Genomic DNA, 11689 nt, shown 5'->3' with positions numbered 1-11689 from the left:
GGAATGCTAACGGCATCTCCAAGCGCAAAAATGAACTGCAACTATTCCTAGACTCAAATGAAATCGACGTTTTGCTGATTTCGAAAACACATTTAACATCAAAAAATAATTTTCAAATACCAAAATATACCTTCTACGCAACAAACCATCCAGACGGAAAAGCTCATGGCGGGACCGGTATCCTAATCAAAAACCGTATAAAACACTCGTTCCTCAACAGATTTGAAACACAGCACCTACAAGCAACTGCTCTAACCGTCCAAACCAGCTGCGGCAACACTACATTGGTCGCCCTGTACTGCCCACCACGCTTCTCAATCTCTGAAAAGGAATTTACCGATTTCTTTTACACACTCGGAGATCGCTTCATTGCAGCAGGGGACTATAACGCCAAACATACGCACTGCGGATCTCGCCTGGTAAATCCTAAAGGAAAGCAGTTGTACAACACAATAGTCAACCCTCTCAATAAGATGGATTGCGTCTCACCGGGTAGGCCTACTTATTGGCCCACAGATCCACAGAAAGTGCCTGACTTGATTGATTTCGCAGTAACCAAGAGGATTCCACGTAATCGGATCACTGCGGAAACACTGCTAGATTTAACTTCCGATCACTCTCCAGTGCTATTCACATTATTAACAAGACCTCAAGTACTTGATCGCCCATATAGGCTTACAAACAACAAAACAAATTGGCTTAAATTTAAAATGTACATGAGTGCCCACATTGACTGTTCGCCGAAACTGGATGCTGCAGAGGACATTGATATGTGCGTCTCTGCACTTGAGTCGATGATGGGAGCTGCAGCAAGAGTATCTACTCCACATGCCTCTTCTTACACCAAACCTGTTGACAGGCCTACGAACCGGCGGATAGAACAATTAGTAACGGAAAAACGACGTCTAAGAAGAGAATGGCAGATTACTCGATCACCAGCAGCAAAACTTCGCCTAGGGCAAGCTCATCGCAACCTCTCCAAGGCGTTAAGACAAGAGGAAAGCTGGGCTCAAAGGAAATACATAGAAAAGCTCAGTCCAACCAGCACTAAACATCCTCTGTGGAAAGCCCACCCAACTTTAAGCGCTCCTACAGAGACAATTTCACCGATAAGGAGTCCAACCGGTGGATGGGCCCGCAGTGACGAAGAGAGGGCATCCGTATTTGCCACACATCTTAAAATGGTTTTCCAGCCAAATCCAACATCAAACTCATCTGTACTTCCCCCTTCGAACACATTAACGGATAGTGAGTACTCGGAACTCCAATCGGACGAGATCACTGCAGTTATTAAAAACCACATAAAGCTGAAAAAAGCCCCTGGCCATGACCTAATCACACCGAAAATGATCCTAGAACTCCCTATCATTGCAATACAATATATCTGCAAACTGTTCAACGCTATAATAAAAATTGGCTACTTCCCAAGAACATGGAAAAAGTCCACTAACATCATGATTCCTAAAGTGGGAAAGGACAAAACCCAGCCATCATCCTATAGGCCAATTAGTTTCCTGCCATGTCTTTCGAAGCTGTTTGAAAAGGTCCTGCAGATCCGCCTAAACTCATTTCTGGCATCGGAGAACACAATCCCTTCACACCAGTTTGGCTTCCGCGAAAAACATGGTACAATTGAGCAAGTCAATCGCATAACATCCGAAATACGAACAGCATTCGAACTAAAAGAATACTGTGCGGCTATCTTTCTCGACGTTGCCCAGGCTTTCGATAGAGTTTGGCTGGAGGGTCTGATGTTCAAAATCCGGCAAAAACTGCCACAGTACACACACAAACTCATGGAATCTTACCTTTACAATAGGAAATTCGCTGTAAGATGTAATGGCTCCGTCTCCGCTGATTTTGAAATCAAAGCTGGTGTACCGGAAGGCAGTGTACTCGGCCCATTGCTCTACCTGCTGTACACTGCAGACTTACCAACGAGTTTAGGACTTACAACGTCCACTTTTGCCGATGACACCGCAATCCTTAGCAGATCCAAATGCCCAATACAAGCCTCTGCAAAATTAGAGGAACACCTTAAGGTGGTAGAGGAATGGCTAGCAACCTGGCGTATCCGGGTCAACGAGCAGAAATGCAAACATGTTACATTTACGCTTAACAGAAGAAACTGCCCAGCTCTAATGCTAAACAACGTACCAGTTCCTCAAGCCGTGGATGTCACTTACCTTGGCATCCACCTAGACAGAACGCTAACTTGACGCAAGCACATCGAAGCAAAAAAATCACAGCTTAAACTGAAAGCGAGTAGCCTACATTGGATCATCAATGCTCGGTCCCCTCTACGTCTGGAGTATAAAGTCCTCCTATACAACTCCGTACTGAAACCCATCTGGACTTACGGAGCCGTACTATGGGGAAATGCAAGTACCAGCAATGTCGATATTATACAAAGAGCGCAGTCGAAGATTTTAAGATCAATCACGGGGGCCCCGTGGTATATACGAAACGACAACATTCAAAATGATCTAAATATACCTAGCGTAAAATCTGAAATAGGTACTCAACAACTAAAGTATTCTGCGAAACTGGATGCACACCCAAATGTTCTTGCCAATTCCCTTACGCGAACTAATAATAGAACTCGTCTTAAAAGAAATGACAGAACAACCCAATAACAAGTGATAAGGGCCGCCTGCAATATCCCCAGGATTTATCTTAAGTACTAGTCTAAGAAAAATATCTCAAACTTGTTGTTAGGCTCTAATTTAAGAGTAGATTCAACAAATATATATTAAACGTTAAAAAAAAAAAAACCAGAGGCCGGGGCTAACTTTGACCGCGTCAAAGTTTGTATACCCTTGCAAGTTTTTTGTGTAAAAGGTCTAATGTTTGCGAAAGAACGGCTTAGGAAATAACGAACATATTGATCAAAGTCACTGTTCACCACCGATTGTTCCTATGGGAGCTATATGATATAGTCGTCCGATCTTAATCAAATTTGGCACAGTCATTAATAGTTATGCTAAAATGAGAAATATAAATTTTTATGACAAATTGAAATTGAAATTTTGCATGTAGGCTTGTATATACTGCAGGCGTTGTATATCTCGGATTCAGCCGGATCGGATCACTATATCATATAGCTCCCATACAAACGCCAAAGTCACGAACAGTGACTTTTCTTAATAACTTCGTTATTTTTTGAGCTATTGTCGTGAAATTTAATATTGGTGAGTTAATTACACATATAAACGACTATGCCAAATTTGATCAAGATCGGGTGACTATATCATATAGCTCCCATAGGAACGATCTTTCGAAAACAGTGACATTTGTCAATAACTTCGCTACTTTTGACGCGATTGCTTTCAAATTAAACATTTGTTAGTTTAATATATCTGTTAATAACTGTGCCGAATTTGATAAAGAGCGGGTTACTATATCATACAGCTCCCATCGGTGGAAAACAGTGACTTTGATCAATATCTTAGTTTTTTCCTATGCTAACATTGTAGGCCGTTCTTTCGCAAACATTAGCCTTTTTAGCTTGAATGTTTTTTCATTTTGATGGATATAGGTAAGAAAAGAGTTACCATAAAAATTGAAAGGGTATACAAACTTTGACGCGGTCGAAGTTAGCCTCGGCCCTCTGGTTTTAATTTAACATATAAGGATTTCGGTTACAGGCTTAAACACCTTTACAAATACCATTTTTAAATTCTTTAAAATTATAATTTTTTTAGCCAAGATTTATTTAACTAAATTATAGAATTAGGTCATACAAATGTTAACCATTTCAGACTATTTATCAGCTATAAGGGTAATAAAACACTGATAAAACGAGTACGACGAAACTCACAAAACTAGCTCCAATTTATAGACCACAAATTATTATAACGTCAAAATATTACATTTCTATAGCCCTATAGATCCAACTTATCTGAAGTATATACTACTGCTTTTTAATATCCTAGTTTTTTATTAGATTTATCGGTATACTAATATCAAAATCGAAACATTATGATCCAAACTAACTCCCAAGTACTGCCAACAAATATTAGAAACCATATGCCGTATAAAAATTGCAAAATTGTGTTGCATTAGAACCGAATCTTAAAAGATCCGAATTACCAAATAGTTACAATTGATAGCAAGTAGAAATTAATAAAGCTATCTGCTTTGCTGTATATACCAAATTGAAAATTTATGTAATTTTCAGTTTTTTATTTCTAGAAGAAATTAGTTTTCGCGCTGTGTTCTAGACGATTTTTTCACAAAGTATTTATAAACGAGTATAATGTCATATTGATAAACTCGAGGACAGTAATTATGACTCGTGGTGCATCCAGATGAAAAGTGTGCTGGTGCATGCGGATTTGTGGAATGTGGCGTCAGGCGTATTGGCAAGGCCAACTACGGGGGAGAACACCGAATGGACGACGCTGGATCAGAAGGCATTGGCAATGATCAGCTTGAGCGTCAACACTTCACATTTGGGACATGAGAAGCACTGTGCAAGTGCACATGAGGCTTGGAAGAAGCTTCAGGAAGCTCATCAACCCAGAGGACCCGTTAGGAAAAGTAGCTCTTTTCAATAAATTGCTAAGTAAACGCATACAGGAGGGTCAAAGCCTATCGAGTTATTTGTCGGATTTCAAGGAAATCTTTGACTAACTTGCTGGCGTTGGAATTAAAATATTGGACGAGCTTGTAACGATTATTTTGCTATCCAGTCTTCCAGACGAATTCGACAATTTCGTTGTCGCCATAGAGACGCGCGACAGTTTGCCGAGTTTCGACATGTTATGCATAAAGCTGAGAGAAGAAGGAGAACGCAAAAGAGAGAGCGAAAAACCGATCGAGAGCGCAAAAGCGTTTACAGAGGTGGAAAAGCAATCGATGCAGAGAGACAATTGGAAGAAAAAGCAAAAAGTTTGGAACTGTTTTGCAAGATCTGCATGGTAAGCAAGATCACAGTACAGCCATTTCCAGATTCGACCAAGAACAGAGCTAATGAAATCTTGGAGCTGGTGCATTCAGATGTTTGCGGTCCGTTTAATACAAAAAGTCTTGGAGGCAGCAGATACTTTTTGACATTTATCGATTGCAGGTCACGTCGTATATTTGTATATTTCCTGAAGGGAAAGGATGAAGTATTTGGAAAGTTTGTCGAGTTAAAAAACATGGCAGAGCGGCAAACTGGAAAGAAGCTCAAGTGCATTCGGATAATAAATCGTTTGACGAGTTTCTCAAGGGCAATGGAATATTGCGGCAGCTCACGGTACCATACACGCCGCAGCAGAACGGTGTAGCAGAGAAAGTTACCAGAACTCTTGTGGAGATGTCAAGATGCTTGCTCATCTAGTCTGGTCTACATCAATCTCTTTGGGCTGAGGCAGTTTATACAGCTGCTTATCTGCGGAATAGGTCACCAACTCGAGCCCTAGTTACCATGACTCCAATGGAAGCATGGAATGGTAAGAAACCATCAATAAGTCATTTAAAAGTTTTTGGGTCTACTGTTTGATCCAAAGGGCAAAAAATACCGAATGGTTGGTTATTCTCGAAATGCGAAAGGGTATCGGTTGTACGATGCCGAAACCAGGCAAGTTGTTGAGAAGCGAGACGTTTGATCAGGATTCAGGATCTGTTGATGCAGCAGATGACTTGAGCAGTACAGACGACTCTGGCAGTTGAACAAGAGGTAGAATCTGTGGTTGAAAAACGTGTTGGACCCGGCAGGCCGAAGCTGATTCGAACTGGAAGGCCTGGCAGACCAAAGAAGCGGTTCAACATTTTAAGCGCATTGATTACAAGTGAGCTGATCATACCAGAGACCTATGATGAGGCGCTTAGTAGTCCGTTTGCTTCGCATTGGCGTGAGGCTATGCAAAAGGAGTATGACTCCTTGATGTCAAATCACACTTGGCAGCTTAGTACGCTACCGGAAGGGTATAAACCTGTTGGCTGCAAGTGGGTCTACAGTGTAAAGCGTGATGCAAAGGGAGAAGTCGAGCGTTTTAAGGCGGGACTAGTAGCAAAAGGATGTTCACAGCGCTATGGAGTGAACTACAATGAAACATACTCGCCTGTATGTCGCTTTGAGAGTGTTCGTTTCATCTTGGCCCTAGCAGCGCAGTTAAAATTGTATCTACACCAGATGGATGTATGCACGGCCTACTTAAACGGTGATTTGGGCGATACCGTATACATGAGGCAGCCCGAAGGATACGCAACTGAAGACAAAAGTAAGGTACTTCTATTGAAAAAGGCGTTATATCAAACAGTCTGGACGGGAGTGGAACTCCTATACAAACAGCAAGCAAAAGGTAATCTATCACTAATCCTTGTCTATGTAGACGATCTTCTTATAGGATGCCAGGAGAAATCGGATCTTGACAGGATTAAATCAGCTATTATGGCAGCGTTTGAATGTGTTGACAAGGGACCTGTGCGTTTGTTCCTTGGCATGGAGGTTCATGATGATGGCGTACTTGGCGAAATATCATTGGGTCACAGTACATCGAGGATCTACTGGAGCGATACGGCTATGCTCAGTGCAGACCAGCTGCAACAATATTGGTGAGTTAATTACACATTTAAACGATTGTGCCAAATTTGATCAATATCGGGTGACTATATCATATAGCTCCCATAGGAACGATCTTTCGAAAACAGTGACATTTGTCAATAACTTCGCTACTTTTGACGCGATTGCTTTTAATTTAAACATTTGTTAGTTTAATATATGTGTTAATAACTGTGACGACTTTGATAAAATTCGGGTTACTATATCATACAGCTCCCATAGGACCGATCGGTGGAAAACAGTGACTTTGATCAATATCTTAGTTTTTTCCTATGCTAACATTGTAGGCCGTTTTTGCGCAAACATTTGCCTTTTTAGCTTGAACGTTTTTTCACTTTGATGGCTATAGGTAAGGAAAGTGTTACCATAAAAATTGCAAGGGTATACAAACTTTGACGCGGTCGAAGTTAGCCTCGGCCCTCTGGTTTTAATTTAACATATAAGGATTTCCGTTACAGGCTTAAACACCTTTACAAATACCATTTTTAAATTCTTTAAAATTATAATTTTTTTAGCCAAGATTTATTTAACTAAATTATAGAATTAGGTCATACAAATGTACAGGGTAATAAAACACTGATAAAACGAGTACGACGAAACTCACAAAATTCGCTCCAAATTCTTTATTTGTTGGTACTCATTAGTATATCCAAGTACTTAATTTAAGGTTCGTTATATTGAATTTTTCTTTGTAACGTCATATATTCTTTATATTGAAGGTTTTCTGTACTTGTATTTGTTGCTGTATGTCGTCACAAAACCAACTAACAATTATTTAATTTTATTTTATAGACCACAAATTATTATAACGTCAAAATATTACATTTCTATAGCCCTATAGATCCAACTTATCTGAAGTATATACTACTGCTTTTTAATATCCTAGTTTTTTATTAGATTTATCGGTATACTAATATCAAAATCGAAACATTATGATCCAAACTAACTCCCAAGTACTGCCAACAAATATTAGAAACCATATGCCGTATAAAAATTGCAAAATTGTGTTGCATTAGAACCGAATCTTTAAAGATCCAAATTACCAAATATTTACAATTGATAGCAAGTAGAAATTAATAAAGCTATCTGCTTTGCTGTATATATCAAATTGAAAATTTATGTAATTTTCAGTTTTTTATGTGTTCTAATGACATTCCACACACGGAATTATAATGCCCAAATATATAAAATGTAATTGGTTATTATCTCAAGTGAAGGCTTTTAACTCTCACAATCAGTAGAATGAAGCCAACGGAATATTACTCATACGCCCCCGCTGCTTCTTGGGCCATTAAATACAAGCAAAAGCAATTGAAGATATAATAGCAAATAATTATAGCATAAATATTTGCATTTGCAGATACTAGAATGCCAGACTGGTGAAGTTAAAGAAGATAACTTGTAGAATTTAGGTACGGGTAAAGCCAAACACAAGCAGCTACCCAAACAAATATCACTTGACATGCTCACATATATACATATAGGTACATACATACATATACAATCACAGTTGTTGAAATAATTCTCTCTCAACTCAATGCATGCATGATCACACACATACGAATATATATATATGTAACTTTGTATACTCTCTCTCGAGATGCGTTAAAGAGAATAATGACTCGATGAGAGACAAATAGAAGTTAGTCGCGAATAAACTGCACAACGAACCACACGCATTCTGTTTTATTATAACAATAGGTTATGGACCCAGGCAACGTGCCTTTGTGGTTGCTGTGGTAATTTCTAGAAGAAGTTAGTTTTCGAGCTGTGTTCTAGACGGTTTTTTCACAAAGTATATATAAACGAGTATAATGTCGGCGTTATGTATATCATATTGATATAGCGGACGTTGACGATACTATGCGCAGTACGTTCAAGTGGCCCCTACGACACCAGGACAAAGCCTGTTACGCGCGAGCCCAAGCTGATAACTGCCCACCTCCCACCCGACCAACCGAGGGGTGCAGCCGTATAACGCACGGCACGAATCGCGTGGACAAAATACACAATAGAAAAGACAGACAAACACATAATACTATAGCTATCTATTAACTAAATGGGATAGGATAGATGTTTTAAGCATATTAATAGAAAACTCTGAGCCGATTTCAGGGGATAGAAGATTGTAATCAGAGCAGAGGACCCTAAAAGGTTCATGCATAGCATAGTTAGAAGAACAACGACTAAGGGATAAAGGTATTAAAGGATGTCTACTCCGTCTACATGGTACCGACAGATTCACCTGAGCTAATAACTCAGGCGAGTCGATATCACCAATTAGGAGCTTGTGCATAAAAATGACACCAAGCATAATTCTACGGTTAGTTAGGGACGGAAGGTTAATCAAGAGAAGTCTACTAGAATACGAAGGCAAATTGACATTGCGATCCCAGCTTAAGCCACGAAGAGCAAATAGCAAGAACTGCTTTTGAACGGATTCTAGTCTAATCTGGTGCGACTCGTATTGAGGTGACCAAATGCAAGATCCATACTCTAAAATAGGACGGACAAGCGAAGTAAAAAGAACTTTAGTTGTATAGGGGTCATCAAATTCTTTTGACCATCTTTTAATGAAACCCAGGACACTCATGGCCTTTGCGACCGTGGTGGAAATATGGGTGTTAAAATTTAACTTATGGTCCATAAGTACGCCCAAATCATTCATATTATTTAGACGTTCTAAATGGCTGTTGTTTAGAATATAAGTGACCAGTTGAGGAGAGTTACGAAAAAAGTCATTACCTTACATTTGGTAGTGTTAAGATTTAGTAGATTAAACTGGCACCAGGATTGAAAGTTTTTAAGATCAGCTTGTAGCCGACTAAATGAATCTGTATCTTTATAAGTAAGACAAAGCTTGACATCGTCAGCATACATAAGCACACGCGAATGAACAATGACTGATGGAAGATCGTTAATAAATAGTGTGAAGAGCAGAGGGCCAAGATGACTACCTTGAGGTACACCAGAAGTCACAGAAATGGAAACGGAAAAAGAAGACTTAAAAAGTTCCTTCTGCTTTCTATTTGTTAAATATTCTCGAACCCAAGAAAGGAAAAGGGGTGGAAACCCAATGTCGCTCAGCTTAGAAAGTAATAGGGTATGATTAACGGAATCAAAGGCTTTGCTGAAGTCAGTGTATATGACATCAGTTTGTTTACCATTTTTGAACCCCTTGATAATTATTGATGTAAATTCTAAAAGGTTAGTGGTTGTAGATCTACGTTTCACAAACCCATGTTGGGATGGCGAAATAATAGAGCTGCAAAAATGTTGCAATTGAGAAGTTATAATTTTCTCAAAAGCTTTCGGAATAGCGGACAATTTTGAGATACCCCTATAGTTAGAGGCTTCGGACTTTTTGCCATTTTTATGCAGAGGAATAATATATGACTCCTTCCAAATAGATGGAAAAGAGGAAGATTCTACAGACAATAGAAACAATTTTAAAATGGGTTTACATAATGCGTTTGCACAGAACCTGAGTATACATCCGGGAATACCGTCTGGCCCTGGAGAATAAACAGGTTTAACTAATTTAAGTTCGGTAAGAATAGAACTTTCATCAATCACTGGATTGAAAATGCAATTAGCCTTTTTTAAATGATAAGGATACGGACTTGCTCGATATTCCGTTGAGGAATAAGTTGTTTTGAAAAAACTCGCAAACATTTTGGCAATTGCCTGATCAGTGCTCGCTTTTTTATTTTGAAAAGACAAAAAAGATGGGTGCACAGAGGTCTTACGTTTAGAATTAACAAAATTATAAAATTGTTTAGGGTCAGAAGAACACTGAAGCTTACACCGCTGAAGATAATTCTTATAGCATTGTGTATTAAGCATCATGAATTTTGAACCAGCGACTGTATACAGAGCATAATCTGATGAACGACGTGTTTTTTGGAACTTCTTATAAAATCGTGTCTTCACATTTTTCAAATTGGATAGCTCGCGAGAGAACCAGGGAGGTTTGTTAAGCCGCTCCAGCCTACCAAGAGGCACACAAATATCAAAGAGTGAATTCAGAGTATCATAGAAAAAACGAACAGCCGAGTTCATATCACTACAATTGTACAGATAAGACCAATCGGTAGTAGCAATGTTTTCATTAAGGTTGGCAAAGTCAGTCTTACGAAAGCACCTAGTTAGTGGTAACTCATTTGAACCAAGTAATGGTGAAAGCAAGGGCAAATCAATTTTTAAATTTAATGTAGGATGAAATTTGTCTTCTGGAAGAACAAATGGTTCGAACCTAGAAACCTCACAATAAAAAGAATCCAATACAAAAATAAGATCTAACGATTTTCCATTAGAATTTAAGACTGGATTGACTTGGGATAAAGATAAGCCTAGAAGGCCATCAATAAAGTCATGTGACAAAGAGGGCAATAACGTGGTAGATTCATCTGTTAGTGACCATGCTAAAGCGGGTAAATTAAAATCACCTACAACTATGAGCATGTCTTGACTCGAAACTAAAGAGGAGACAAACTGAATTGCCTCTAAATGATTTAAATATACCACCATGTCTGACAATGGTGGAATATAGGAACAAGTAATGAAAGCATTAAAAGATTTAAAATTTACTTTAACACCGACAAACTCAATCTCCTGGGTACTAGAAAATTGAATCATTTCAGATGATAAAGCAGCATCCACAGCTATCAGAACGCCACCACCTATGCGAGAAATCCGGTCACGTCTGAAAATAGAAAAGTTTGTGGAAAAAACCGATGCATCAGCAATATCAGGTTTTAGCCACGTCTCTGTGAAAGCTAGAATGTTATGCTCAAAAAGAAAGACTATCTACATAGAGATTAGGAAGTTTAGATTTCAGTCCTCTAACGTTCTGGTAACCCAGGTTAAGGGACGAAGCTAGTTTTTTGACACACCAGCAGATGCTGATGTGGCAGGAATAGTATTAGTTGTTGTTGTAGGCAAGCGAATCGGTTGCCGATTTTTCTTTTTTACAGTATATTCCTTAACTATTATATGTTTAGGCCAAAAATCTTCTCGGCATATAGTGTCGAAGATATTGGCAGAAACACTAATTTTAAAGGACGAAATGTCCCGAGAATAAGAAAATTTAAACTTTTCCACCGCAATATTCGAGACGTTAACTTTCTTCCGAATATA

The sequence above is a fragment of the Drosophila willistoni genome, unplaced genomic scaffold (assembly GCF_018902025.1).
Source record: "Drosophila willistoni isolate 14030-0811.24 unplaced genomic scaffold, UCI_dwil_1.1 Seg545, whole genome shotgun sequence".
Taxonomy (NCBI): domain Eukaryota; kingdom Metazoa; phylum Arthropoda; class Insecta; order Diptera; family Drosophilidae; genus Drosophila; species Drosophila willistoni.
This window is presented reverse-complemented; position numbering follows the sequence as displayed.